The 16,528-nt window shown below is 41.0% G+C and overlaps 1 protein-coding gene across 6 annotated transcripts in view; it reads left to right on the forward strand.

The window, feature by feature from the left end:
- Positions 1 to 16,528, forward strand: part of ebf3b (EBF transcription factor 3b) — a 93,882-nt gene that overhangs the window by 39,710 nt on the left and 37,644 nt on the right. The gene's annotated exons all lie outside the window — the stretch shown is intronic.

The following is a 16,528-nucleotide window of genomic DNA, read 5'->3' on the forward strand; positions in this document are numbered from 1 at the left end:
GATTCTGTGAGTAAAACAACCTTATTTATTCACCGAGACGCAAAACCCCCAATTTGCTCTTTGTTTTTATTTCCTAAAGCGGGCAGTGAAGTGCAAACAGCTTACTGGGAAGCTGTTTACTACTGTATATGACAAAAGGAGTGTGTGTGTGTGTGTGTGTGTGCGAGCGCGTGCGAGTGTGTGTGTGTTTATAGGAAAAGGGGCTGGCTCTTGCAGCTCCACAGGCAAGGTCTTGTGCTGTAATGTAAGCGTAATAATTATCAAACAGCATCGGGGGCTCTGGGTACGGGCTTTAACAGGGGGAGAGCATGTTTGATATGTAGAATCAGCCCATAGTGCATCCATAGAGGGTGACTAAATCGCACGGTTCATGGATCACATTAGTATTGCTCTGCATCCACCCTCGCACTATAGGTGATTTCCATTTAGACACACATTTCCACACGAAGATAAATATGACTTGAATCGTAATTTCCCTGAAGTAAATATAATACAAATACAACATAATACAGTGTCAGGCCAGGCAGGCTAATAGATTACTAGCGTGTTTTCCATTTGTATGGTAAGTGGTGAGCCAAGGTGGTGGTCTGGCGAGTAACAAATTGAATGTTTAATCCATCTCAGTGCAGATTGAAGGTATCAGAAAAGATCGGTAGTCTCTGCAGTTCTCCTGTGGCCGGTACTATATTAGAGATTTCTTTTTTTCCTTCACTCTTTGGGGAATTTTGAGGAATGTTGTCGGATTAACAAGAGGTGCAAAGTGCTAGATAAATTCAATTTCTTATCTCTTCAAACGTCATCTGCCCTTTTTTCAAAGTAGGTGTTTGGGTTTGATGGGCAGTGTTTCCAGTCACTCGCAAGTGTAATCTCTGATGGCTGATTAAAATAAGACCAGCTCTGCTTGAGCTAGATAGTTAAAATATTTCACGACTTTTAATTACTGAATTTTTTATTAGAGTATTGAATTATTAAACTCCCCACCAGTCACATATGTGGAAGTCATTACACCCACTATTAGGTTCATCTTTTCAGAGGCTTCTTCCCTATAACTATGGTGGAGGAACAGTAACAAATATGCAAAAGACGCGCCTCTTTAATGCTACCAACTATTCTCTATGTGCGTGTTTAATTCTTTAATAAATGTTTGCTCTTGCATTTGGAAAAGCTAGATTAGCCCCAACTGTGCAGAGTCTTATATAAGTGTGACAAATTGATATTTTTATATAGCCTAATCTGTTTACTATGTTTTTTTTTTTTTTTTGCGAGGACTTATTACAAACTAATTAAAGAAATCACTTTGATATAATTAGTCAGATTTCAGGAAGCTCATTAGTAGTAATTTGCATGAAAAATAAGCCCTGTAGTGGTGCTCAGACCCAGCTATCCGATCTGTGTTTTATTTGGTTACACATCATCCCCCATTGTTTGTTGTCTGAGGCTTGTCTGAAGTGGCCCACGATATTTTCAGTCATTGCCCTGAGAAGCGGCAGGGTGTCTTTCAACAAATTCCTCTGCCTAAAGCTAGTCAACCTGCATGTGGAAGCAGACACGCGCCTCTGTGTACATAAGGCAGGAGGACTGAGCAGCAAAACACCGTCTATTTATCTGTCAGGTTCCTGACAAAGAACTGAGCTGACAAGTAATGGTTTCCCCAGCAGAACAGGGGGGGGGGAGCTTTTTTTTCTCCCACTGTACTTACATGCCCAGTCTATGCCCAGAGACTCATGTTATTTGCAAATCACAGCCTTTGAAAATTCACAAGCGGGGCGAGACATGCCATGCTAGGGTTTTGTCAGCTGCCTTCATAACAACGAGCTGTATCACTAACAGTGTGCGGTTTGGTTAGGAAGCAGCTTTCTCTTAGCATTTGCCTCGCTGTCACTTTTTCCAACACATGCGTTCTGTGTCTTCATGCATGGGGTCTCTCCTCCCTCAGAGGGTTGCCATCTTCCCTTTGGACTGACAAAACGTCCACACGCCCACTGAAATAAAGAAAGAAGTGGGGCGGGAGGAAAAAAAAAAAGAGACAGAATTATATCATTCAGTGCTGTGGTAGTTCTTCCAGAAACTGACACACAAATATTATATTTATGATTAGATAAAGGTAAGTTAAGGGTGTTTGGCAGTGAGAAAAAAATAATGTTATCATCATATTTCTTTTTTTGGCATTTTTCTAAAAATAATTTTACTTACAAAAATGCTTGATTTAAAAAACTTTTGAATGTTTCCGAGGTGTAAATTTTAAGAACTGATCACTTATGAACTACACACCACTTTTGGTGGTTATATTAAATGTTAACTGACTTTAACAACCTTTATAGTGCAAATAGAATTTAATATTTTTACCATTAAAAAAAAAGTTAACAATATTGTTTGAAATCGAAAATATTCTGCTTACATTTTAAAATAATAATAATAATAATAATAATTTTAAAAAATCTGATTTCTGATGGAACCCGGACCTTGTCATTCTATATAAGTCTGCTCGTTTATTAAATCTATAGATTTTTGGTACATTGGTACTTTTATTGTTTAAAAATGCTAAAATTTCTACAGTAAGCTTTGGTCCTGGCTCTCACACTCATGAATGAAAGAATGAATAAATTACACTATTTAGTTCTCAATGAGGACTCATACTCAGATCACTCAGAAAAGAAGACTCGACTACTTCAAAATGACTGATCGATTTATTACAGTTTGCAGATGCACTCAGGGACAAATACCTTAAATGTTGAAATTGTGTTCTATAGTCTGCTGAAACTGCAATTAACATATTTGGCCATAATGTACTCAGTTATATTTAATGAAATAAAAGATAAGTTTGCATGCCAGAGCACATCATCCTCACAGGGAATTTCAGAAGTTGCAGCATTGCGCGGTGGAGTTGTTTTGCTGGAAAAAGAGGCTGATAGTCTTTGCCAAACAGTTGACAGTGTGATGGAAAGAAACATTATGTGAAAATATTGAAGCAACATCTCAAAACATCAGCCAGGTAGTTAAAGCTTGAGCACAAACTGGTCTTCCAAATGGGAAATGAGCTAAACATAACACATTAGATATTCTGTTGTTGTCCTTAAGCCATTTTATATTTTTAAAAAGACCATCAAATAGCCTATGTCTGATAGAAACTTTCAGGACAGAGCTAAAAAGATGAGTGTGAACAAGGTGCCTAACTCACTTGACTCAGTTACACCAGGTCTGTTGGGAGGAATGGGCATTCCTCTGTTGGGAGGAATGGGCATAACCTACCATGCTTTAAGAAAGCATGGTAGGTTATGGTAATTATACAAAATACTGAAGAAATGCTGGTAAACTTCTGAAACGTGCTTTTCTGTTATTCAGTTCAGTGTGTGTAAATATCTGGTTTCACCTGTGTATTGCATACAGTTTGGTAATAGTTATGAATCTTACGTTTTTTAAAGAAATTTTCCTTCAACATGTGGGGTTCAGAATGTCGGCTCAAAAGTGGAACCTGTTTATTCTCCATACTCCTTTCCCACCACGGGACGAAATCCTTCCCTAAACATCCGGACAGAGAAGCACTTGTGTGACGTTGATGTCACAGACCTACCTGGCCTCCCTCTCACAAAAGCTAAGGTATCATTAGCTAGGCTCACACAATGGCCATTCAACCAAGCCACTGCGCTCCTCAGGACTGAGGAACAATGTTATTTTTTGTCTCAGAATTATAAAGACAGACTTTTGCAGGAAACCTGACAGACAAAACCTTTTAGAGGCAAATGCTCCGGGCGGCTTTTGGGTTTAATCTTTTCCCATTAGCATTTCAGTCCCCCCCCATCAACCCCACACCCACCAACACACAAACACTACGCTCCCTCTTTTCCTTTGCTCACACACAAAGACCATATTTACAGGGTCAAAAAGTACAGACTCTGAATCTGATTCTTTCTAACTTTACATTTTTGCACTTTTTTTTTAAACTTTAGTTCAATTTGATCAATACATAACACATTACATACATACATACTAAACATTTTTTAAATTCAATTTTTTTCTGGCAAGTTTTTTTTTAATAAAACAAACTAATAAAACAATATATAGACAGAGATCATATGTGTTTACAAGAATATGAAAAATGATTTACCTGCGAATGCAAAGGCTAACTTAATAGTCACATTGTCAACAATACAACAGCCGTGCTAAGGGTTCATAGACCTACCTTTGTGTGTTTGTGTGCATGTGTGTATGCGTGCACACATTCACTTACACTCATGCGTGTGTGTGACTCCATGTGTGTGATTCATTCCAGGGCAGTTTTAGTCCTTATAAAATATTCATTTTGGTTGTGCAGGGCCCTGTAATTGCCATCTCTCACCCTGAATTATTTATACCTCGCACAGACTGACAAAGCTTTGCCATACGGCCCCAGATGAATCAGAAAGCAGCCATCTCTGCTGCCAACAGCACTGGGCTTTCACACAAATATGGCAGCCACGTCTCTCTGCCTGGCCTCTCTTAATTTGACATTTTCTTTTTCCCCCCTGCCTTTGTCCTAGGTGCAGAGAAAGGTTACCTGTTAGCTTTAAGCACCGACCCACTCTCTGTCTTTCTGTCTCTATACCCCCTACCTACATGACAGTCCGTTATGTTCCCCCCCCCCCTCTCTCTTTTTTTTAAAGTCTTCTGAGAATGCGTCAAAGTAGTGGCAATGTCACAGTCACTGCTTCATGATGACTGATCAGCTCTGACAGCCACTTTAGATGTATGTATTATACATTAGTAAAAATATGATGTAGAGTAACACTCACATAAATATGAACACGCATGGACAGACTGCAAAACCATTGACTCGGTGACCTAAAAGCAGCACACACACATGTAAATCAGCCCCTGATGGCATGCTGAGTTCACCAAGGCTGTCTGTACCGTGAGCGGTCACAGCCTCCCCGCTAACCTTCGCTGTACAGCCGTGTTCCTCTGCACCTCGCCTGGGTCTGATCACTCCGAGGGGTGTCACAGGAGAGCGCCTGTGCTGTATGGCTTTCGTTGTGAACAGACTCCAAGAGCCCGCAGAACACCACGTCCAACACCCTAAATACAACTATTCAACCAGCCACGCCAACATATGCTTATCTTCCATCTCACCAGTGCAGGGAGGTGCTGACTGGTATTTCCTCAAGGCCACAAGCTGCAGCATTGACCAGTAATCAAAGCCACATATTTCCTTTTATGCACACACGGAAAAAAAAAAAAAAAAAAAAAAAAGAACATAACAAGCAGATACCTCTATGGTGTCCAGCTGGTGAGTAAATATTCCTGGCAGCTGTGTTGTTGATGTGTGTGATTGTTTTTGCAATGGCAGAAATTTCTCAGTCTACACTGGTCTGACTGCCATAGACAACACTGGTAATAGGCGTGGACATTTTACCACTATACCAAGGTCTTGCTAATTTAAACCATCAACATACCATTCTTATGTGAGTTTTCTTATATATCTGCTTTGAAACAGAAATAATATGGATCTCAATACACTGCTTAGCAATCTGCTAAAATAAAGATGCATAAGCTGCAAACTCTAATCTGATACAACTCAACCACAGTTATATTCAGTTTGGCATGTTTTGACTATAATAATTACAAAGCAATTCAATTTGATGTGACAGGATATAATATAGTAGAGTGAAGCAAAGAAATTATCATGTGCAACTCAATGAGAAGAAGCCATGAAGTATAATGTCAGTACAATGAGCCTCGGTGGATTATAAAACCACTGCAATGCAACAGATCATCATTTTATGAACCTTTCAGAAACCAAATAGGGAGCGGCAAAATTGTGCTTTCTAGATTATGAGCATCAAAAAATGAGTTGAAACAAATTCTCAAGACAGGTCCTTAGAACTGTTCACAAATGGGGAATTTAAGCTTAGCATCATTCACGGGGTGTGTAACTAGGGTTAGGTTAATTGTTAAAATACAGTAACATAGATTAGTGGAAGTCATAATTTTATTAAAGTGAACATCAGCATTCAACAGAAATGGCTGGATTGCACTGATGCAAACATGTAAAAACCAACACATCTAGACTTTATCTAAACCAACCAGTCAGAAAACTGCCAGCCAGCTGGCTGAAATAAGGCTGCCATGCTATCTCTTGTTTACATGAACAAAGTATTTTTCTGTCTGGACAAGTGTCATGGCTTTGGAAATTGGAGAACTGCTATAAAACTAAAGTTGCAAAATGGCAGGTCTGTCAAGCAGCTGACTGAAAGCTACATAGCCACATAGCTAGCTTATGATAGATTATTAAACCTGTGCTACTCTGTTGCATCTCTGCCAGAGTTGGAACTGATTATATTATGTGTAGTAAGTGGTAGAAAACTACTTCTAAAAATGGTCATTTACTTTTTATTTTGGTTTAGGATCATTATGTAACAACAGATAGTTGATGACTTTATTAAAACTGTAACATTTGAGATGTTGGAAAAGTTAGAAATAATTATTTGTTTTCTCTTTCTAAAAAAAAGATTTTTCTTTAAAACTTGGCTACCATTAAACCTCACTGTTTTTACCTAATGCTATACCCTGAGAATTTCTTGCTTGCCAATGCCTATAATTTGTAGTGAACTTCACAGGTTTTTTTTTTTTTTTCAGGGGTAAACAACAATTCAGCTGTATTGAGAGATTCCACTTTTAATGCAGATGATGTTTGTTCTGCAGCAGCATTTAACATCAGATTTGTTTTTACCACAGCACCAGGCAAGACAAAGTAACGCAGAATAATTTATGTCCAGCGTCTTATTATATTGTGTTCAAAGTCCCGGTAGAGTAATGTCGTATTCTGAGTAAAACAAAGAACAGCGTGGAACAGTACACAGCCTCTGCGGTGTCTCGATGTGAATGGGATGGGAACGGCAGATAGAGCAGAGAAAGCTTGGGGCTAAACATGCAGTGTGTGGCGGGGCTGAAGCTAAAAGCTGCATAAAGCACACAGCCTTAGTCCACTGTTAGCTAGTGATGGATAGTTAGCAGGAGCTCCAAGTCTTCGTCTAATCTGTTACAGTAAACCTATGCCAAAACCCGAAGGGAATCAGTGGGGGCTATAGCTAGGAGTGGGCTTGACGTGAAACCATTTGTGAAGACGAGTGATTCTCTTAAGTAAGAAACTAACAGTGTCGAGAAAGAGAGAGGGGAAGAGAGAGAGAGAGCGAGAGTGAGGTGGAGAGAAAGTGAGACAGGAGGTGAGGAGAATGAGTGAGCGTGTGAGGGAGAGTGAAGGAGGAAGAGATACCATAATGAGTCCTGTAGCCATGGAGTAAATGAAGAGGGATTGACAGAGTGAGGGATCCTCAAGTGAAATAATGTCAATGCCACTCTGCCCATTAGAGAAGATGGGGGTGGTGGTGCTGGTGCTGGTGGAAAGGGTAAAGAGGGATGAATGGAGGGACAGAGCTACATCTTACGTTGCAGAGGAAGCACATAAATTATTTGTGACACCTTTGCAACACACATGTACGAGCTACAAAAATATGAAATATGAAACAGCGGAATGAACCGACAATAGCAGCTGAAAAAATATAGAAGTGAAAAAAACCCAGAAAGGGCCTTGGAAATACCTAATAAATTCTGAGACGTGCAGTCGGGGGTATTTGATGTCGAACAATAATAATCACAGCAACATCTGCCTTGCTGCTCTCTGAGGAGGTGGGCAGCACCAGTGGGTGGAAGGGGTTAATCTCCCAAACCCAATAAGGTTGGATAGTGAGGCACTTGTTCCCTGATAAAGAAGTGATAGGATCTGTTGGTCTGGTCCCTTGGCGCTTGTACAGGGGTAGAGCAAATATTGTTAATGTGCTGTGGTTTACTTCAGCTAAGGCAAGAAAAAACAGCCCCGTTTGACGAGGGAGAACAGCAGCAAACCAGAAATATGATGGAGAGGGTCGAGTTTGCTCAGTGCGGCCTCCCAAGGTCTTAACTGGAATGTATATCTGGGCCTACTCAGCTGCATAAATAAGTGTTCGGGGAAGATTAAGATCTATAAGTGTCTCTATTTCTCGTTTTACCTGCCCCTCCTTGTCACAACAGGGATCTGAATGCAGTTCAGTGAAGTGCCTAATAACCAGAGCAGTAGGTAGGAAAGGCAGGAGGCTTGACATTAAGACCCTGGCGTTTTGGAAATCCGATATGCTATTGACCCGTGTACTACTATCTCAGCGTAGAGATCTGGTGTCAGCAGATTGTAGTCTGGTGTTGGGAGCCGTTTCTTACAGGGCTCTTGTAACAGGGGCCCATTGAGTCTGGGAGGCAGCTGGGGCCTGATGGGCTAGAGCTGGGTGGTGATCGATACTCACCACCCCGCAACGGATGACCTCACTGTCATGGCTGCCGGCTGTGGACACTGCATGCTAGTCATTAGTGCCGGGGCACCAATCAGGAGCTTAGAGTTGTCAATACCTGCCTCTTACAGATACTGTGGCCATCTGTCAGTGTATTGTGTAACGGCCTGAGTAAATACAGGGAAGCTCTTTTGAACAATAAGAACAAGGTGTACTATCGATAGAAAAAAATTGCTTTGCTGTAAGTAATTTAAGAAATCACTGAAAAGTTGTTAAATAATTCGGAGAATTTAAACAAAAATAAACAATTATAAAGAAGGTTTAAATTCAACACGAGACCTTTTAGGTTTAAATTTCAGAAATGGAACCTATATAATAACAATTATTCAACAGGCATAATAGCTTAATAAAGTATGATACCTTTTGTGAGGTTAAGTAGCTTTTTCTTGGATGGTTTTATACGAGATACACTGCTTTCGAAGGATTATAGGAAGTATGAGTTTATCTGACCACCAAAATGTTGTCTTTGAGTCAAACACATTTAAAGATACACTTTCCAATCATCTATAAATGTATGTTTTTTTTTTATAATTCCAATAGGAAAATGTACAATTTTCAAGAAAAATATTTTTGTAATCATGTGGAGGAGAAATTGACATACATGATTAATTAGGTGGATGGTCAAATTAACAAAAAACTCTTTTTACTTCAATTACCCAAAACATCGGCTTTAACACGAATAATTTCGCTTCAGAAGCGGGACAATTTCAGAGTTTTGAGGAAAGGTTGAAGGTCTGAGATTAAAATTTGTCGTTTTATTAAAATAAAAATAACAGTAAAATTCATCAGAGCTAAAAGAAGAAATGAAACAAACTTGACTTGACTTTATATATTTGAAAACAGACAATGCATCTGAATTAATATGAGCACAGAGGTTAATTTTTAGTGGCAGTACTGAGAAGGTTAGCTGGTATAAAACAAAATGGTAACATTCAAATCAAATTAAGTAAAAAAAAAAAAAACAAAACAACAACAAACCAACAATATACTAATGCAACATATACTGAACATGTGACATAAATACTTGTAATTAAACACCAACAGAAAATCAAGTTGTATTTAAGATGTTTATGGCCTTAAATGAGGATGAATGAAAACTTTTCAATAATTTGCAAAAACACTGAAAAAAAAGAAAAATTAAAGCTGCAAGCAGCCTCGAGCGGCCCTCGCAGCCAAGCGCCGCTCCGGCCTATTGGCCTCCGCGGGGTACGAGCAACCGCCGCCTCACGCCAGCCACCACAGAAGCTCTCACGCAGTTTTCAGCACGTCCGCCCGCACCGCGGAAGCTGTTGCTCAGTTTCCATCAACGCTTGTTGTTGCGCAGTTTCCGCGCCCGTCCACCAGGCGGTACGCATCGACGCGTTCGGCGGCGCTCCTTGACGATGCAAAAAATGTGGTGCAGATTCATTGTTTTAGCGAGGAAATATAGCTGGCGGATTAATGTAGGGGGCACAGTGGAGTCAAAATACATTTCAATGCTGTTTTGCTCTTTAGAGGTCAACAAAGGTCATACGTATTCAATTTGGTGCCTGTCGGATGATCCACGTGTCATTTAGAGCCGATCATATGCACATGGCGAAGAACTGCATTTCGTCATTTCTACACCCCAATGCGGTTCGGTCAGCAGCCAGCATTCATAGAGTTCATCATGTTATCATTTTTAGTCAGTATTCACATGATGAAACCCATATAAATGATAGAATAACAGTAAAATATACAGCAGAAAAAACATGTGACTGCCTCTTAAAAGTGGGCGGGGCTACAGTGAGGTCATCAAGTGACCATGGAAATGTGTTCAGGGCTGTTCTCTAGAAAGACAGAGGAAGTGTGATGCAGCTGTGATCTTGCATTTGGAAGTCATTTAATGTTGATGTTTCATGGTAAATAGTGAGTTTTACACTAAGCCACACCCACATGCTTGATGTTAACTACAACTGAGATCTAAATGCAGTGCAACTTTGACGTTATTGTGAAATGAGTCAGGAAAATGGTGAAGGTTAAGATGTATCAGTTTAATAAACCGCACTGTTCAGTAATAAACCAAGGGCAATGCACATTAACAGAGCACAGTTAACTTTCAGCACATTAGAACAATAGCACAGGCTGAATCCCATCCATTAATTAGGTATTAATCACAGGAAGTGCTGCAACTAAATATTACAACCCCATTGGATCGGTAAAAAGATACTTAGCATTTTCTCAGAGCTCTTTGAAACGACATTTTAAACATCTTCTATACATAATAACAAACAAGTCTGAATGTATGAAACTGGATGTATGAAACACACTATTCAGTTTATTGAATTAGTAAAGCGCTTCGTTAGCATTAAAAACGTTGCAGGCCTCAGGCATTGGGTTAGCATCCTCCTCAGAATAACTGTTCCAAACATGACGGCTTCCAGAAACAGCAGGAAGGAATAAATTACTCACCGCACCGCGACTAACGACTGTTTAAACGAACAGCAATGGGCTCTTTGCACCTGCCGCGCTGACGTCACAACTGTATACCCGAATGCGGCTCTTTTTTCCACTTTCAGAAACTATGACTGCTATAAACAAAGTACTTAAGACACAAATAAAACAATACTATGTACTTTGTTTAAGTTTTCATGAATTTCCAAGCGATCCTCAATTAAGACAGCTTGTAAATATTCGTTGCTACAAGTTAAAGCTACCACTTGAAGCTAACGCCGTACACACCGCTCTAAGCACCGTCTTAATGAGCCATTCACAACAAGCATGCAAAAGTAATAAAACGAAAATAACACAGAAATCTTAAGCAACACGGCAATATTTTTCTAAAAGTAATAACTCTCAATCTGAACAGTCAGCTGAACTAGAACTCCGATACCAGAGTAAGCTCTGGGCTCGTTTTTGTTCGTCATAATTCAAGCAAAAACTCTGAACTGTAATCTGCCCCCCCCCCCTCCCCGCTGCTTTATTGTCGTTAACAATAAACACACGTAATATGCTTGAAATAAGGCACAAACAGTGTCCGTTAGAATGGCTGAGAAATCTTTAGATAATTAAATAGCAGATTTTTACAAGAAAAATGTCTGAGAATAATCCTGCTAGCACAAGCTAGCTGGCTTGTGCTAGCAGTTTAGAGAAAATAAAACTCACCTTCATATCTGTGAATGTATAACGAGGCAAAACATCTTAAAACTTTTCTCCGGCTTACTTGTGTGGGCTTCGGATCGATGTACATTATTAATTGTTACCTTGGAAAAACATTTGAGCCGTATTTCCGGAACGCGGAAGCTCAAGTGCAAAGAGCGCATTAAAACTGCTCCAACTCCGGTCAAACAGAGCCTTCTTGCTCAAAAGCGTGGTTCGGATTTCCAACTCCAAAACACAAGCAAAATGTTGAGCGTAGTCCAGTTCGTGGCTCCTAAAAGCAGGCAAAATGTTCAGGAAAACTTCGCAGCTCCAGCTGTCGCCGGCCGACTGCTATGACGTAGCAGCTCCACGACAGTTACACTTAACTGACCAGTAAGGCACAGACGACTGGAATTGATGCATTTACTTGCGGTAGTAAATAACAGTTATTAACAAAACGCTACATTACTCCGTGTTTTAAGCCAACAAAAATTATCTGAGGGCTTACATATAACATTTCAGGTTAAATGTAACAGCTTTCTTTTGGAAATCTCACGGCAGACGCGCTCGCAATGTTTTCATGGCCATCCGCCGTCGATCTGTTTGTCATTGGTGGAGTAACACTGACCCCTGCTGACGCAATACTGGTATTGTTCTTCATCCTGTTTGTCTGCTGTTTCATTCGTGGAGTAAGACTGACCCCTGCTGGCGGAATACTGATATTGTTCGTCATCCTGTTTATCCGCTGTTTCATTCGTGGAGTAAGACTGACCCCAAGTGGCGAATTACTGAAATGGTTTAAAACAGTTTTGCTGAATTACGTTTTCTTTTATTCTAGCCAAAATTAATTAATATTTGTACTCTCACCCACAAAATAAACTTATATATATAAAAACTTATAATACTATATATTTAAATAATTAATAACATAACATAACCTGTATTTCATGGGCTGCTGTTTTCTAGGGGGCGCTATAGAAAAATTAGGCCACGCCCTACAAATATTGTGATGGATTTCTGTCGGCGAGTGGATGAGGATCCATCCTTGTGAATTTGAGCAGCTGGGCCCGAAAATGTGGAATTGAGAGCCAAACGTATGGCAATGGCGTTACAGGTCACTTCGCCACACCACCACGCCCACCTGCTCCATCGTAGCTGGTCGGGGTTGGAATCCTCAATACACCAACATGTCTTCTGTGTCTGGGCACAGTTTCATGTTGATGAGGTCAAAGGGGTCAGATAGCGACCATTGACAGTAAAACATGACACTTCCTATTCTCAGGGGGCGTGGCCTAAGTGATGTCATCATTCGACCATAGGGTATTGTAGGAGACCCGATGATAATGAATCACAGAAACTTTGGTGCCTCTGTGAGTTTCTGTGTAGGAGATATAGCAGTTTATGTTTTTACAGCGAGTAGGTGAACTTTGACCCCTGCTAACCCCCCTTCAGCATACTCAAAAAACTCACCGTTTAGATAACTTTAGATGAGACATGCCTTATGAACAGACTGACCGAGTTTGAAGCCGATCAATCGAAATCCCTAGGAGGAGATAGATCAAATATGAAGGCTGTAAACGGCAAAAATGGGGTTAAAAACCGAACTTGAATCCAAAATGGCCGACTTCCAGTGGGGTTTAGACCATGGCTCCAAGAGACTTTTTTGTACGTCCTGACAAGGTACAGATGTGTACAAAGTTTCGTATTTGTAGGTTAAAGCATGGCTTGGGGCTGATCATTTAAAGTTTTGTAGGGGGCGCTATAGAGAAATTAGGCCACACCCTACAAATATTGTGATGGATTCCTGTCGGGGAGTCGATGAGGATCCATCGTTGTGAATTTGGAGCAGTTGGGCCCGAAAATGTGGAATTGAGAGCCAAACGTATGGCGATGGCGTTAGAGGTCACTTCGCCACGCCGCCACGCCCACCTGCTCCATCGTAGCTGGTCGGGGTTGGAATCCTCAATACACCAACATGTTTTCTGTGTCTGGGCACAGTTTCATTTGATGAGGTCAAAGGGGTCAGATAGCGACAGTTCACAGTAAAACATTACACTTCCTGTTCTCAGGGGGCGTGGCCTAAGTGAGGTCATCATTCGACCATAGGGTATTGTAGAAGACCCGATGATAATGAATCACAGAAACTTTGGTGCTTCTGTGAGTTTCTGTGTAGGAGATATAGCAGTTTATTTTTTTACGGCGAGTAGGTGAACTTTGACCCCTGCTGACCCCCCTTCAACATACTCAAAAACTCACCGTTTAGATAACTTTAGATGGGACATGCCTTATGAACAGACTGACCGAGTTTGAAGTCGATCAATCAAAATCCCTAGGAGGAGATAGATCAAATACAAAGGCTGTAAACGGCAAAAATTGGCAAAATGGGGTCAAAATGGGAACTTCAATCAAAATGGTTGACTTGTGATACTTGCACTATGACATTAATTGTAAATTTTGAGCGTCTTGGGGAGTTCTACAAGTGTACCAAATTTCATGTCTCTACGATAAAGTAAGTGAATAGCAGAGGGTAAAAAAGGGTGTTTTTCCAATTTCTAGGTGGCGCCGTAGAGACATTTCTGTTGCAATTCTTGCGACGACTTTAAAATACGTAAATTTTAAACAGGCTTAAGGCCTCTGCCAAGTTTGGTGAGTTTTTGAATATGATAAAGCCCAAAAAGCCAATTCATTGGGTGGAAGAATAATAATAATAATAATAAACAATAGGAAAACAATAAAGCGCGCTGCTAGGCTCGCTTAGGCTAATGAGAAGACAGCAAGCCTCGGAGATCGATAGATCCTCCTTAATAATACAACATTATCCTTATTTGCCCTCCTCACTCAAATCAAAAGGTTGGACATTTATGCATGAGTGACATCAACCCGGCAATTAAGTTGGCCATTTAAATGAGAGAACGGCTTCCTCACCTCCTGTGTTTGTTTTTTCCCCCCTCTTCTCTCTTCCTTTTTTTTTTCCCTATTCCCCCCTCTGTTTGATGAGGGGAGAGGGTGAGCTCGAATTAGGGCGATGGGTCTTCCTTTGAGTGTCAGCCTAAAATGATCAGAGTAAAGATAAGAGGGTCTAGCAGCCCTCAAATCAGTCAAAGTGCCAAAGTCGGCCTTTTTCTCCTCAATTACCGGGTCTGTGAAGCCAGGGAGTAGAAGGCGCAGAGCCTGCTGCATTACTAAAGAGACAATCTATTTCCCCTTTGACCAGAGGGAGAGAAATCATTATGGCATGATTAGTAGCTTCGGCAGTGGGCGAGCATGGAGGTACTACAGGAGAACCGTATTAATTGCCTTAGACCGAGGCGTGAGCAGGATTGTTTTAACGTTGATTTGAGGACCTGTATGACTAGCTGTCGGAGATAAAAGCCCGTGTCAGGTCTTAGTTATACTGGCAGACTTCGGGCGTACAGAATGAGAGGCTTGATGTCAAAAAGAGCTTCTGTGGCTGGCCCAGAAGTCTTTCTCTATATGCCTGTCGATGTCTTCCTCTTTGTCTTTCTTCACACTTCAGAGTTTTTCCTTTACGCCTCCCACTATCCCTCCCTCCACTCCCCCCATGTTCCCCCGCCTCTCCCTTCCCTCGCGTGGACTGCACCCCACCCCTTCCCACACTCCTGTTCTCTCCCTCCTCCAACTGATAGCTGCCTTGGCCGATTATTTCATCCAGTGCAGTCCACTGAGAGCCTCCTCTCTCGGCTTTGGAAGAGCTTTAATTAGCCATGTTAATATCCCCTTCATTGGCCTTAATATCACTCAACACCTTCCTCCATCTCGGCGGCCACCAGGGTCCCCCTGTCCTGTCAGAACAGCTGATTATTGAGAAGGATAGCTTTAATCAAACCTAATTGCAGTTCATTCTTTCCCTCTATCCCCCTTTGCCCTCCATTGCCAACATCTAATGGCAGCGACGACTTGATATCCCATTAAAAAACAATTAAACAACCTCCTTTTGTCTCTGTGCGTGCCAAAACACCAGCACAAACTTCTGTAGATATTTAAGAAGTACAGGAGAGAGAGGGGCCTTGTCTTAATTGCTCTCCTTTCCACCAAGGACCAATTTGCAGAGTACTCATGGAGAATCCTAACCAACTCAAATGTAATGAATGCTATAGTAGTGTGGACGGTGAAAATGAAGCCTCTTTCTTTTTTTTTTTTTTTAGGGGGGAAATTGTACTTAATTGCCTTCATAAGATTAAGCATAAAGGAGTTTCTTTGTAACAATGTGGACATTCAAACTTTTGGTTTTGCTTAGGGGTAGCAGCATGGGAAGGCATTGAAGCATCCAGGAAAGAGACAAGACCAACTCTGAAAGTGATGTGTTTCTTTTATGAAGTGAATGCCTGGAAAATATATTCTGTCTCCGGCACTGACATAAATTGTCTCTCAATAGGTGATGCATGTGCATGCACATCCTCACACAAACCCACTTCAGCGCAAGCACACACACACACGCACACATACAAATACGTGCATGCCGTATGAGAGGCGACAGACAAATAAAAGTCGTATTTCAGGTCTGCTTTCCGCAGATGTCTGCTGCTCTACATTATGACTCTTCTGGGAAATAAAAACAGGGTCAGGGAATTAGAGTACATAATGGTCATTTTGATGATCAGCCAACAGATGCAACCCGAAAAAAACACAGCGAACACAATCAAGTGAAACGCACTAATGACAAGTTAGGATTTTTTATTTTTTATTAATTAATTTATTTTTTTAGATAGCCTTGCCACACACTGACAGCCCATCAGCATTCTGGCATGGTTTAAAACATCTTTTATTGATGTCGAAGCCAAAGCTCCTCGGATGTGGAGGAAAAATATTTTCTCACCTCCGCTCACCCTCCTGGGTCCACGGCGGAGCGCAAAAGTATAGAAGTCTATCGAAGAACGCTTATAAATGACCAGTGCATGTGTTAATGCGGCCAGGGTTAGAAGGGTCATTTCAGACTCTGATTTATGGCCTGGCTGGAATCCCAGTGGGCGAACGCAAAAGTCTTAAGTGTTGTGATAACAGGCCACACAAGTCACTGAATTTAGTTGAATGAAATGGCCACGCAATCTATGGTG

This window comes from Poeciliopsis prolifica, unplaced genomic scaffold (genome assembly GCF_027474105.1).
Source record: "Poeciliopsis prolifica strain line A6 unplaced genomic scaffold, Auburn_PproV2 SCAFFOLD005, whole genome shotgun sequence".
In the NCBI taxonomy this organism is placed as follows: Eukaryota; Metazoa; Chordata; class Actinopteri; order Cyprinodontiformes; family Poeciliidae; genus Poeciliopsis; species Poeciliopsis prolifica.